This window comes from Hipposideros armiger, unplaced genomic scaffold (genome assembly GCF_001890085.2).
Source record: "Hipposideros armiger isolate ML-2016 unplaced genomic scaffold, ASM189008v1 scaffold_4, whole genome shotgun sequence".
In the NCBI taxonomy this organism is placed as follows: domain Eukaryota; kingdom Metazoa; phylum Chordata; class Mammalia; order Chiroptera; family Hipposideridae; genus Hipposideros; species Hipposideros armiger.
This window is the reverse complement of record NW_017731354.1, coordinates 8,832,504-8,846,808: the sequence shown is the minus strand read 5'-3', so window position 1 is coordinate 8,846,808 and position 14,305 is coordinate 8,832,504.

Genomic DNA, 14,305 nt, shown 5'->3' with positions numbered 1-14,305 from the left:
CTTGATGAGTTTGGAAATAAGTATACACCCATGAAACCATCACTGCAATCTATACCATAAACACATCCATTGCCTCCAAAAGTTTCCTCCTGCCCTCTTTATTGTTATTATTAATTGTTATTACTATCATAACTGATAGGAACACTTAACATAAGGTCTATCCTCTTAACGAATTTGTAAATAGAAAATGCAGTATTGTTAACTACAGGCGCTGTGCTGTACAATGGATCTCTTGGACGTGTTCATCTTGTATGACTAAAACTTTGTACCCTTTGACGAATGCTTCCCCCTATACTTCCCCCCTCATCCCGGGCAACCACCATCCCATGCTCTGTCTGTGTAAGTCTGACCTTTTAGACTCCTCATATAAGTAATATCATGCAGCATTTGTCCTTCTGTATCTGGCTTATTTCACTCAGTATTCATCCATGTTGTTGCAAATGGCAGGATTTTTTTCTTTCTTAAGGCTGAAAAATATTCCATTGCGTGTATTCACACCACATTTTCTTTATGCATTCACCTGTGGATGGACACTTAGGTTGCTTCCATGTCTTGGCTACTGTGAATAATGCTGCTGCAAACATGAGGGTGCAGACACCTTTTCAAGATCCTGATTTCAATGTATTAGTCTTTTTGTTTGTTGCACTTGAGTTGTGTTTTAGTCTTCTGAAGTTTTAAACGTAATAACCCAACTGGAAAACTTAGGAGCAGCAGAAACGTTCACCTATTTCCATTAGGCAATAACTTATGATCATCTCTCCTCTTAAAAATCAATCAGGTAGAGAAGGAAATTACATTTTGCAGGACAATGGAAGCTATTCCAACCATTTAGCTGCTTGAAAAGGAATATTGGTGTTTAGATTTCTTAAGAACCCCTTAGAAGTCTGCTTGACCAAAACAAAGATAGAGGAATCTTAATGGGCATCAAGGCCCAGGGTAAACAGCACTGACCCTTGAAGAGGCAGAAGACACAGGGTCTGGGCCTCCCATGCCACGCGCATTAGGCGTGGGCCGTATGGAGTTTTCTCATCATCTCTGTCTGCTTACCCTGGTCTGCTTTGGTCAGTGCCATCTGGGGGCAGTTTCTCCCTGCTTGTTATCATGATTGCTGCAGCGGCACCCTTGCTAGGCCTCTTGGATCTCTCGTTGTTGCCAAAGTAACACCCATGGCCATTGTCTCACTCCCCCAAAGAGAACCTTGGATTCAGGGCTTTTAAGAAACCCCTTTCTCTTTCATCTCTTCTTTCCAGCTTTTACTGCCCTCTTACTAATACAGGTACTTAACTCCCTTCTGCTTGACGCTCCTTCTATTATTTCTATCTTTCAGTCATTTTCCTTTTCCCCATCCTCCTCCCATCTGCTGCTTTGTACCCTCCGCTTACCTGCCTTCTAACGCTCTGTGACCTTTGGCAGGCTGCTTCACCTCTCTGAGCACCATGTGAGCACCATGAGTTGCATTCAATCAGCAGCTCCAAAACCAAAGGCAGGGTTCAGAAACAAATTAAATAAGACTGATACATGTTGCTTGCATACTAAATAATACTTAAAAATACTCTTCACTTTCCCATAGAAACCTGCTCGCTTTTATTTTTGCTGGAACACACCGCCCTCTGAGTCTAGCTTTCATTTTCCCACGAAGGACAGAGCACACACTGGACGAAGGGAAGAAACCGTTGCATAGTTCTTGGTTCTCCCCACCCCAAAAGAATTTAGATATTCAGATTTTCAATATAAAATCTTCCAATATTTTTATTAAAAAAAAATTAACATTTAATTCAACTCTAAAATTTAAAAAAGATCACTATTTTTGTGAGCACAGTGCAGGCCTAACAAAAGAGGCCTATGGGCCATATCTGGCTTATGGGACACCAGTCGGCTTCCTGGTGATTGCATGGCCTCTCATAAAAGTCCCTGTGTTCCCAGTTAATAATCCAGCACCTCTTACTCATCATGTCTTTACTCCATGGATTTTTAGCACTCACACTTTGGATTGATACTAACCTAGCGATCGTTTCATTCATTGCTTTAGCAGTTTCACTAATAGCTTCATTTCTGTCTTTTATCTCATCTCGATGGGAAGCTCCTTAGGGCCAAGCCAGACACTGGACCAGACTCTAGGGAACATTGTTAGATTGAAAGACCCCAGTCCCTGCTTTCAATGCGAGAAGATGGGAAGGTGCCTAACTGACCTGGGTAGAGGGTGCCAGGGGAGGTCCAGCCCAGGGACAGGCGCTCAGCAAGGGCACCTGCCCGCAGGTCTCTATGACGCCAGTCCTTACCGCCAGGTGCGGCTTCACTGTCCTTGCCTGGACCACTGCAGAAACCCCCTGACCGGCCCCTGGGTTTTGACCCTCCAGGCTTTTGAAATTGCTGCAGCCAGAGTGACCTGGTTATGTTTCTTTGGCCTGCTGTGCACCCGTGAAGGGCTCTTCGGATGAAGTCCCCTGTCCTTAGTGGGGCCTGAATTGACCTGCATGGTTTGGCCCTACCCTCTCCAGCCCTGTCTCCCACGTCCCCTTCTCCGGTTTCTGTCCTTCAGTTTCTCCAATGCACAATGCTTCTTCCCATCAAAATAAAGGAGAAACTACATTTTTTTAATGAGTGCAATTCCCAGTAGAAACAGGCCTGTGAAACATTAAGGGCTGAATGTGGAACATGGAAGGTGGGATATTGTTGGTCAATTCTGTAGCAATCATGATGAAAGTCATACTAGTTAGCACTTACGTAGCACCAACTCTGTGCTAGGCCCTGGTCCAAGAAACTTATATCAACTTCATAACAATCCAGTGAAGAACTTTCACTCTCCCATTTTATAAATGAGGCGCTGAGGCACTCAGAGATTAAGTAATTTCACCCAAGATCACATAGCCATTAAATAAGTAGCAGAACTGGGATTCGAACCCGTGCTGCCAGGCTCCCCCGAGTGCATGATCTCAAGTTCTGTGCTACGCAGCCTCTTGTGAAGCCTGAAGACTATTAAGTGAAGGGATGCGTGCATGCATTCATGCCTTCGGTCCTTCTGCAGACCTGTAAGCATCTGTTATGAACGAGGCTCTCCATATAGGGATCCAAAGGCAAAACCAGCAGTTCCTTCCTCTTGTACAGTGTCTTAGAAAGTATTTCCTTGATGGTCCAATGATCCTGTTTACAGCTGTGGACACCTGAAGGCCAGAGAACTTACATGCCGTTTTCAAGGTCCCACGATTAGAAACAGAATGTTAGAGCCTAAACCTGGGTGCTCCGATCACAGGCCCAGCGTTATTTCCCCTCACACACTTGTTTAAAATACCAGAGGAGATCAGACACACGGACATGTGAAAGAAATCAAACCAGATAGAAATACCTCGTGCTTTATGAAACATATTAAATGCCAGGGATAGATCAGATTAGGGTTATGTAACAGACTCAGTCCCATCACCCTTAACAAAAGCACCCACCTCCTTTACTGGCTTTCCTGGAGAGGTGTTGGAGTATGTTGTTTTAAAAGACCGAATATAAAACATCTTGTGAAATGCATGACTAAACCAGCCACAATTTTCATTAAGAAGAAAGTGATGTCTGAACCTCGTAATATTATCTAGAAAGCCCTGCTTGCCAGCTTATGAAAATAATTTTGGGGTCCACGTTTCTCCCCCTTGTGGAATGGCTCGCCCACCCAAAAGGTCGCCCTTCTGTAATGAACTCTCATTAAAATGCTCCGTTAGTGACACCGATAAGTTTATCCCTTGGAGAAGGCAAGTGTGCTGGGGCCATAATGACATGGTCTCCCTGTCTTAGGGCATTGATTACCCCTCACCTGCCAGAAAGCATTAGCAAAGGGATCGCTATTTTCTGATAGTTTTGAAAGGAGGCTAAGTTTTAGTAAATAATCATTGGCTGCTCTCCCAGGGGGGAAACCAGATTGGCACCGCACTGAAACGCCACGTTGGTTGATGTTTTAGTGGGTGTATTTAGGAAGGGATGGAAATTGCATTCCAAGCAGCTAATTATAGGATAAATGTGCCTGCTTAACCAGCCAGCGAGCATGTCGGCTCGGCACAGCGCTATCACATTATATACATTTTCTGTGCTCTGGATAATTAACAGGATCAAAATATTACTGTCAGATTCGAGGGGAAAATTAACACATTATCTTAATTGTCTTTTCTACTCAGGTACAAGGCATTACCATTTCAAAAAGGACTTGTCTAAGGCATTGGAATTTTAAACCGCAATTCCTGAAGATGCCCTTAATCCCTTTTTAAACTTTGATCTACTGTGGTGATAGCTTTGGATCCTGGTTTCTCTGTTTCACTCTTGAACTATTTGAAAATGGTAACGGGGTACAATGGTGCACTGGACCCAGCTCACACGGCCTCCCAGAGCCACCTGCTAAATTGTCAGAAATGTTCTAAACAGGGTTAGACAGTGCTGTTATTCAAAAGTAAACTTTATACATTTACAAGGAAAGAAATGATATCAAGACAAAGGAGGCAGTTAACACTCATCACTTTCTGAGTATTGTTGTACAGTTCCTATCACCTAGGTGGTTGAGGTTACCTCTATTGTACCTCCATGGCGGAAGTACTGTGATGGCGACTCGGTGCTTATGTTTTCCCAGCTCTGCCCTCAGTGACATTCTATGGGTAGCTTGACATCAGCCAAGGTGGGGGTATCTATGCTGTAGGAATTGGCAAATACTACAGATCACACTTTGTTGATTGTCTAGACCAAGGTGGGCCAACTGCAGCCTGTGGGCTGGGTGCCTGTTTTAGTAAATAACGTTTGTGGGCACATAGCCATGCTCATTTGCTTACGTATTATCTATGACTGCTTTGTGCTATAGCAGCAGAATTTAGTCATTCCTAAAGAGGCTGTATGTTCTGCAAGCCTGAAATAGTTATTATCTGGTTCTTTACAGAAAAGTTGCTGACTTCTGGTCTATATTTAAAAAGTCATGGAGAAACTATTGATAATGCAGCTGCAATTTGTAAGTGTAGCGAGTCTGTAGCCACGACATTTGTGACTAGCTTGTGTTACTAACGAAGCCAGGAAGATGCATCTTCAGGCATGGCTAAAATGTTGTGGGATCTCTCATCTTTGCTTTCTTCTCTAGTAACGTTATTTTCAGGCAGGGTTTACCATAATATGATAACATGGCTTCTCAAAGCCCCTGACTAATATCCTGTCTATGGCTTAGTAACCCCAGCTAAGAGAGCATCACTTTCACAGTGGTTGCTAAAGACTCGTGTGTTGTGTTGACCTGCCATGGGTCATGTGCCCATGTATAAGCCAATCACAGAGATGGAGCACCCTGATTGGTTAGGCCTAAAACATTGTCCCATTCATGGAACTTGGGGTTAGGGTCAGCGTCAGCCCTACCTGAATGACCTAAGCAAGAGGGAGGAGGTGTGATTCTCCAAAAGAAAACTGGGTGACTTGTTGAGAAACAAAGATGTTCTACTCCTTGGATGCTGGGCGCACAGAAGCAGCAGATGTCCCCTGTAAACATCACCTTAGCCCTTGCCGTTCAAAGAATGACCCCGGGGCCAGCATCATCCTGGAGCTTGTTAGAAATGCAGAATCACAGGTCTCTTCCCAGACCCCCCCCAAACAGAATCTGCATCTTGACAAGATCCCCAGGTGATTTGTGTGTGTGTTATGTTATGAGAAGTGCTGCTGTAGGCCAGACTTTCCACTCTGTGGGAGGGAAACCAAGGCTGAGAAGTTCAGTGACTTTTCCAGTGTCACCGAGGTTAAGTGCTGATACTGCTCCAACCAGACCTTAGCCCTGAGCACCAGCCCACTGTTCTCTCTGGTACCCCCAGCCCACCTGCCAACACACGCTCCCCTAAACAGAGCTGCGACGGGTACTCTCACTGACTGCTTAGGCTGAAACCGTCTTCAGTTCTATACCCTGTGAGGAAAGAAGTTTTAAGGTAAGGCCAAGAAAAAAAAAATCATTCTGTGTTTCCAGAAAAGAGCCTGTCTTTAGCTCTCTGTTGGCAAGAAATACAAAGTTAAACCCCCAACTGTTACTTACACACACGTTGCTGGTGTTACATTTGTCCTCAGGCACCAGCTGGTCTTGTTGTATTTATGTTGGACTAACACTGAATCTTGTGGATTTTCTTCTTCTTCTTCATCATCATCATCATCATCACCACCACCACCACAAAACAATGATGCTAATTATACATACTATATATTTTTAAAAGCCAACTGTGCTCTCTTCTATTCCTGGAGCTGGAGTGGAAATGCCCAAATGTGAGGCTGCCCCCATATTTCCCTGCATGTTGACATCAGGAACGACACACATGGTTAACAGATTTTCCACATGTTTCTCTCCTTGGCTGGCATCTCCCCACTCAATCAGAGCAAAGCCTGTGATCAGAGAGAGTGTTGATTGACTGCTTAGAGGGCATGAGCCTTCATGAAAACACAGGAATGACAGTTTATATAAATATCCTGACACTCTTTTCTCATTCTTTCCCTCCCTTAAATTCCCATTTTTATTTTTTCTTTGAGCTTAAAATTAATATTTTCTTTATGGACATGTAATATCCCGGCATGCCTCAGAGCTCACTCAGGCAGCTTGTTAGCATTTCCTACTTAATTGGATCTCTTTCTCCCTCACCCATGTGGAAGTCTCCTGCCACGGGGTTCCAATCGATCTCATGTCAAAAAATAAGAATAAAGACCATCTCCCCAAATTACATAGTGTAATATATTGTTTCCTTTAGCAGGATAACCACAAAGATTCAGACTTGAGCTGATGTCGTTTGGGGGGGCCAGGTCCACAAAGTTCCAATTATTTGGCTAATTTGGGCAAACAGACCCTCTCTCATTTGTCCAAATTAGTTGGCTAATTGCAGCTGTTTGGTTCTGACCTGGAGGGATTTTGGCTGCTTCCAAAGTGCAGGGAAATAAATGATGTCGTTTCCTTTGGAACAACATTAAAGTTGGAAAGATTTTAATATGTGCAATTTTCCCACCGATAACATTTTACTTTCTGGACATCCTGGACTGGAAGGAAGATTATACAATATTGACAGAGGTGGAATTATTTTTTTAGTTCGTGGTCTCAGGAATCGGTCATAATTATGTAGTACATATTTCCACAAACTGCTTAAGCAACCAGAGGAGGCCGGTAAAACACTCTCTTCTAGTCATCTGGATAATTCCAGCTGGCAGCAGGCTGACCCCAAGCTCTGTCAACATCCACCTAAGATCTTATGGAAATCACAATTCTTCCCAGGTTGGTCCTAAGAACGGAATTGGCTATGACACCATCCCGTTCCCAGCACTAGACTTTTACCCAGGGTAGAGCTTCTCCGTCCTCTGTTCATGCTCGTACCTGCTTCATCATGTGGTTACGCCGAGTCTGTGTTTCCCATTGGCGCCGTGGTCCCTGACTGCCAAGGGACTCAATCACTACAAGGCGCACCTTCGATCCCTTCTGAACACGCATTTCCTAGGCTCACCCGCTCCTGAGAGCCCAACAAGGCTGCCCCTTGGCAGCCCCTGACACCCAGGGTTTTCCATGGTTTCCTACTAGCAAAGTTCTTTTTTTTTAAAGATTTTTATTGGGGAAATGGGGGAAAGGGAACAGACAAGTTGCTATCCTTTTGTTCTTCAATCTAGTTGTGGAGGACGTTACTTCACTGGCCCAAGTTGGCACCATCATTGCGCTCTTCCGGGCGAGGCAGATCAGTCGCCTGCTTCTGGACGGCAGCTCACTGCGGCTGCTAGCCGCCAATGCTGGCTGCTGGCTACACACGGGAGCCCATGGCAACTTACTGCCACAGGGGCTGCAGCCTACACTGTTGCACGTGACTTATGGCAGCCCAGCTCCAGGTTGAGCTATTGTTCAGCATCTTAGCTGTAGAGGGTAGTGTCACTAGCCCTCATATGTGGGATCCGAACCGGGGCCCTCTGGCATCCCAAGCCAGCTCTTAACTAACACGCCATTTGGCCGACCCCTAGCAAAGTTCTTAACTGCTTCCCCATACCACCCCAGTCCTAGGATACTTGATAAATATCTCTTAATCCACCTTTGCTTAGAAGCTATGGAAACAGGTCAAGCCAAGAACTCTGCATTCACATCCTGATTCCAACTGCCTGGCTGTTTGACCTTGGGAGAGTCCATTCACTTCTCTGGGCCTCAGTTTTCCCCATCTATAAAATGATAGGCATTGGCCAAGGTCTAGGCCAATGGATTGGCCACTCCAAACCCAAAAGATTAATCCGCTTTAAGAGATGATCATACACCTGAATTTAGAACATGGATTTTTCCCACCTCTGCAAAGATCCCAATTATTATGCATCTGTAAGATCTAACAAAATAGGACCAGCCTGAAAACACAGCAGTGTAGTCTTGGCCCCTAGCATGTATAAAGCTGCGTGTCTTCCCTCAGCTCTGAGCGTTTTTGTCTCTGTTCCTGTGAATGTCTAAACACTTCTAAAGAGAAATTTTCAGCTCTATTTTCCCCCTTTGTGGGCCAGTCTTTTGAACTGCAAATATATGAGCAGAGAGTATTTATGCATTCAACTTCTCCTGTTCATGTTTGTTTGACTGGTAAGATGGAAGGTAAGGGACTATTTACAGATACCTTTGAGAATAATATAAGTACACAAGGGGGCCAGGAATAATAGGTTAACATCACAGAAAATGTAGGTTGGGTATAAACTTCCCAGCAGTTTTCATGATTCAATTATGAAGTGGTATCCCATAGGAAGGGCTTTGATCATCTGTACTGGAGACGCTTTCAATTTCGTCGGATTTTTGAAAAATCTCTCACAGTGATCTTGACAAAAACAGGAGGGTAGACTGCTGAATTTGGGGTATTTTTCTGCATTAATTTCTTTCTCTTTTTTCCTCCACTTGCTGATTTCTTTGAATAATTATTACAACGAAGTGTAACAAAGTGCCCATTCAGGATTTCAGACTAGCAATAGCATATGTGTATTTTGTAGAGTGCTATCACGCCTAATCCAATATCATTGGCTCCTATGAGAAGTGAAAAAGTTTAACCGACTACTCGTGGCTCCTACGTGTATGTAACTTATCACTGACTCGAGCTTTCTTGAAGACGAGACTACTCCATTTTCTTTCTTCTTCCTTTATGTTTGGTTAACTGTTTTAAAGTAAAATAAGACAGGCTGGAAACACACACTCACACACCAAACAATGTGTAGTTAACAGAGTTATTGTAAGACAAACATCATTGCAGTCACTACCCAGATCAAGAAATATGACTGCCAGTCACCCTGGAACACCTTTGATGTGCCCCGTCCCAGTCACAGCATCCTTCCTGTCCATGATCCTGACTTTTGTGTCACTTCCTTGCATTTCTTTATAGGTTTATTAGTTAAGTGGGCATCCTTAGATGCTACAGTCTTGCCCATTTTAAAGGCATTTTGTGTTTTTAATATTTCTCTCTGTAGGTTTTCTTTCTACCTTTTTCTGTTCTTAACTATTTCTGTTGAAGAACTTAGAACATTTGACCTGTAGAGTTTTCCATCGTCTGGATTTTACTGACTGCAAAGTCAGGGCGCTGTTCATCATGCTCCTCTATCTGCCTTTTTTCCTACAGTGGGACCCAGAGATTGGATTAGACTCTTGTTTGATCTGTTTGGGAAGCATATGGTAGGCGGTGGTGTTTCACTGGGAAGCACATGAGTGCGTGTATCTTTTTTGTGATATTAGCAGCTGTAGACATTCAATGCTTACATCCTTTTATTTGAGTTGCTAAAATGGTAGTATTTTTACTGTATCATTTTTTCATTTAATAGAAATATGATTATATAAAGCATGGATTTCATCTCTATTTGGTTGTCCAGTGGCACAGTTTATACATGAAAGGTTGGATAAAGGTGTAATTCTTTTCCTTTAGTTACTAATTTTCAAGGTAATGAATTGGCTGCCTATCATCCCAAAGGTGACCAATCAGTGTCTTTAAAAATATCATTGTGATTGTCATCAGTGAAAGAGGGAAAAAAACAAATTGAGCACAGGAAGGAAGGAAGGAAAAGGAAGGGAAGGGGAAGAAAATGAAAGAAAAGAGAAAAGAAACACTTAGGTATAAATCTAATAAAATGTGCAGGATTCCTATATGGAAAACTGTTACAAAACACTAATGAAAGAAATTAGAAAAGATCTAAATAAATGGAGAGAGATTTCATGTTAGTGGACTTTAACGAATCAGCATTTGTTATTAATTGTAACAATTGCATCATACTAATATAAGATGTTCACATTAGGAGAAAGTGAGTTGGGGCATATGGGAACTCTGCACTAGTTCCACAATTTTTCTGTAAATACAATTATTCTGTAATGAAATGTTTATTTACAAAAAGTTGTTAAGAGCGCAGTAATTTAAACATATTTGATGGGAGTCAACCAATTCAAATTTTATTTTTTGAAGCCCAAATTGTCCCATTGTTGCCCTCTTCAGAGTTGACTCTTGAGTTCTTCTCACATGACCCAAGTCTTTGCAAATTTTCTGGATATCTGGTATGACAAGACATCCCTGGTTCATCTTTTACACTCCTGCCCCAGACATAAAATCTGCCATTTCTACAAGAAGAGTTTCTTCTGTTTGTGGAAAATGGTATTTCAAGATCACAGTGTTCGTTCTAGGGACAGTTATTTTTAGAACTCTTCAGCAGACCCCATGAGTTTATATGATTCCACTTCAAATTCAAGTTATTGGTTTGTTTGTTTTTTTAAATTAACGTAGCCCCTTCTGCAATACATCTGTATGGCCTTTTTCCCACACTGAGAACCCTGGTTCGCAAGGATACAGGGAATGATAAAAATCAGAACATCCCATGTTACTTATTTGCTTTACCACAAATTGCACAACAGTTCCAGGACAATACTGGGACTACTACCACCAGTTATAATTATCAAGGAAAGTTTTTTAAAACTTTGTATGTGCTCTTCTCATTCTTCCTCTGATTTTATAGTTGTGTTATAGCCACAATGCCCAAGCATCATAACCCTTACAAATTATCCTCTTTTCTTTTGAACCTCCCTGTAGCCTTAGCCCCACAAGTGACTATGTGAATCTTCCCACCAGACCTAGTGTTGTAACCTTTCAGTCACCGGGTTGTCTGAGGCTGGTGCTTTAGAAACTTCCTTGGGAAGGGCTCATGGGAACAATATTCCTTGCATTCATGTATGTTGATAACACTTGTCTCTGTCCTTTGTACTTTATAAAGTTAGTTTCATTAAATATAAAATTCTTGACTCACATTTTTTTTCCTTGAATGTCTTAAATATTTTACTTCATTTTCTTCTGGCATAAAGTGTGATCTTCGAAAATATCTGATGCCTGATTTTCCTTCCCTTACAAATCTTGCTCTTTTTCCTAAAGGATTTCCTTCCTTCCTTTCTCCCTCCCTCCCTCCCTCCCTTCCTCCCTTCCTTCCTTCCTTCCTTCCTCTGTCTTCATCCCTCATTCCTTCTCTCCCTGCCTCCCTTCCTTTTTCTTTTTTCTTTCTGCATTCAGTCATTTTACTAGCATATTATGTCTTAATGTTGGTAGCTTTAGATCAGTATTCTCAGATATGCAGTGTACTCTTTCAGTGTATAGTTTCAAATCATTTTTCCCCCAGTAAACATTTACTGAATTATAATGTTTAGTATTTGTTCTCTTTCCTTGTTTTGGCTTTCATTTTTAAAGGCATTCCTGTTATGCCTATGTTGGATAGCCTTTGCCTGTCTTAAATATTTATCACTTTATTTCTAACCATTTTTGGTTCTTCCTTAATCTCATATATATTTTTAATTATTTTGTTGTGACCTCCTACTTATTTTCCTTCTACTTTAATTTTTTATTTCCAAAGATTATTTTTTCAACTTCTACTCTTGTTGCTTCATCTCCAAGTTTTTAAAATTCTGATTTATGTTGTTCTTTTGTGTCCTGCATATTTTCTGATTGTCTTTTAGCTCATTTTAAAATAGAAGTTGATTGTTTTGATCAGTTTGCTTGGTGATATGAAAAACACAGACTGGAATTAGTGTCAGAATTTTAGTGGTTTATTCCAACCTATATACTGGGGGGCGGGGAGGGGTTTCTTGGGAATACTTGGTGCATAGTTTAATTATAAATATTGTCTATAGGTTGTTTGCCTTTTTTCATCCAGTTGCTGTATTTTTATATTGGGGATTGGGAAGACTAAGAAATGATGCCACTGTTCCTCCCTCCCTTTTTTCAGAATTTCTCCATTTTTCTGACCCATTACTGTACTGATTTTTATCTTTTGATACCAAGGGAATAAATATCAATATATATGGAACCTGACACAGAGAACATTTCTAGTTGTATTTTGTTTAAAATTATGTTTAAAATGCATATTCCTAACTGTGGAGTCTAGCATTTGGGGGAAAAATTTAGGAAATAAATAAGTCAAAAGGGAAACAGAGTTGCAAGAAGGATGTTTGTTAATCATACATTTTAGAAAGCTGTTTATCCTAAATGATTTGAAGAGACTTCAAGAAAACTTAAAAGCTGGTAAAATAAGAATGGCGACCTCCCTATCTCACAAACAGGGTAATTGCACAATCCCTTCAAATCTGATTCCAGACACTGTTCTTCACTGACTGTTGAGAAGGATAGTCACCCAGGTTGGAAATTACCTGAACCTTTGTTTCTCCTTTTTTGTTTTGTTTTTTGCTCCCCATATTCTCCCTTAGCCATATTACACCTCTAGCATTACCATAACATAATTATTATAATATCCATGTAGACTGCTCCTGCTTTTAAAGTGCTTCTCATTTACCTAATGCTGCTGAGGCCATATAACTGTAAAGACATGTATTCGTTGTGGATGTGCTTAATCGCAAATGACAGGAAATAATGACAAACATATAGGAATTTATTTTCTTATGAAACTAATCTAAAGACAGGCAATCCAAGGTTGATAAAGCTGCTTTGAAAGCCCATCATGGTCCTAGTTCCTTGTATTGTTAACTCTCCTTTTTTTGTTTTGTTTTGTTAGCTGAGCCATCCTGCCACCTGTTGGAAGCTCAGCGGCTGCTCAGCTCTGGCCGGGCATCAAACTGCTGTTGCTCAGATCTTGCACTCTTGAGCGAGCTCTAAACCAACTGAGCCACTCGGCTGGCCCAACTCTCCCATTCTTAATATGTAGCTTTGTCCTCTTGGTTGCAAAAGAGTTGCTGGATTTCCAGGTAGTACATGGACCCATTGTCAGGTTTGGGCCTTTGATGCTAAATTATAACAAAACAAGATTCAAGCACACATATTGGGTTGTCGGAAAAGTCATGATGCATTTTTGCAACGAAAAACATATGTCATGACTTTTCCGACAACCCAGTAGAAGAAATGGAGAGCACATTTATTCACTCGCCCTTAAATTCTCTCTGTGAGGATAAATAGTTGAAGCCTAAATGGAATGCTCTCATTTGTTAAGATACTCTGTTTCAAAAATATGGTGTCCTCCTGGTAGTTTCATAAAAGTGTTTTGGGACTTTGCAGTCTGAGTCCCGGGACTTTTATTTTACCATTTGTCTTCTTGCTGTTGTCCTGGGAATCTGCCAGGGGCTGATGAGTACAACCCAGTTTTCACTCTTCTGCAAACCGGAAAAACTACACAGCCTGGTGACTATACAAACGAGGTCCTGTTGGTTATGCTGAAAATTCCCTCCTCGCCACTTGTTGACTAATTGGGTGCTTGATCTTTGTTTCACAGACAAATATCATTTGGGAGAGTGTTGAGGTTTCATTGTCTGCTTCATTTATTCAATAGGCATGTATATTTGTTCGCATAAGGCTTTGCCAATGGTAGGTGCTCAGTATGCGAGGCATGATGCCTACCATCAAGACTGTTACAGTTATAGACAATAAAAGTCCCACTGTCCTGTAGATGAGAGCTCATATCAGGAAATCCACCACCTCTCTAAAGATCAAATCCTGCTCTATAGCACTGGTTGTCAATGGAGGGATAATCTCTTTGGATCACCATTCTGACCCTTAGAGTCGCCTCCCCTTGGTGCATCAGCTGATCATGTGATCGCCACCACCCAGGCGTCACAGAGCTGCCCCTCCCTCAGGCCCAGACCATGTGTGAACACTGCACTCTCTTCTTCATTCCAGCAGCTGGCACCCGGCAGAGGTGTTTAAATAAAATATTATCAGATATTTGACCAAAGGAAAGAAACACACTTGAGTCCCACTGTATCACCTGGCTTATCCTTCATCATTCTTTCTTCTGCTTTGTTTCTCCAAAGAGCAGTGATTCTTAAACAATGTTTCCTCTGGGGCCAGGAGCACCTAAACGCACAGCAGCGCTCCACATC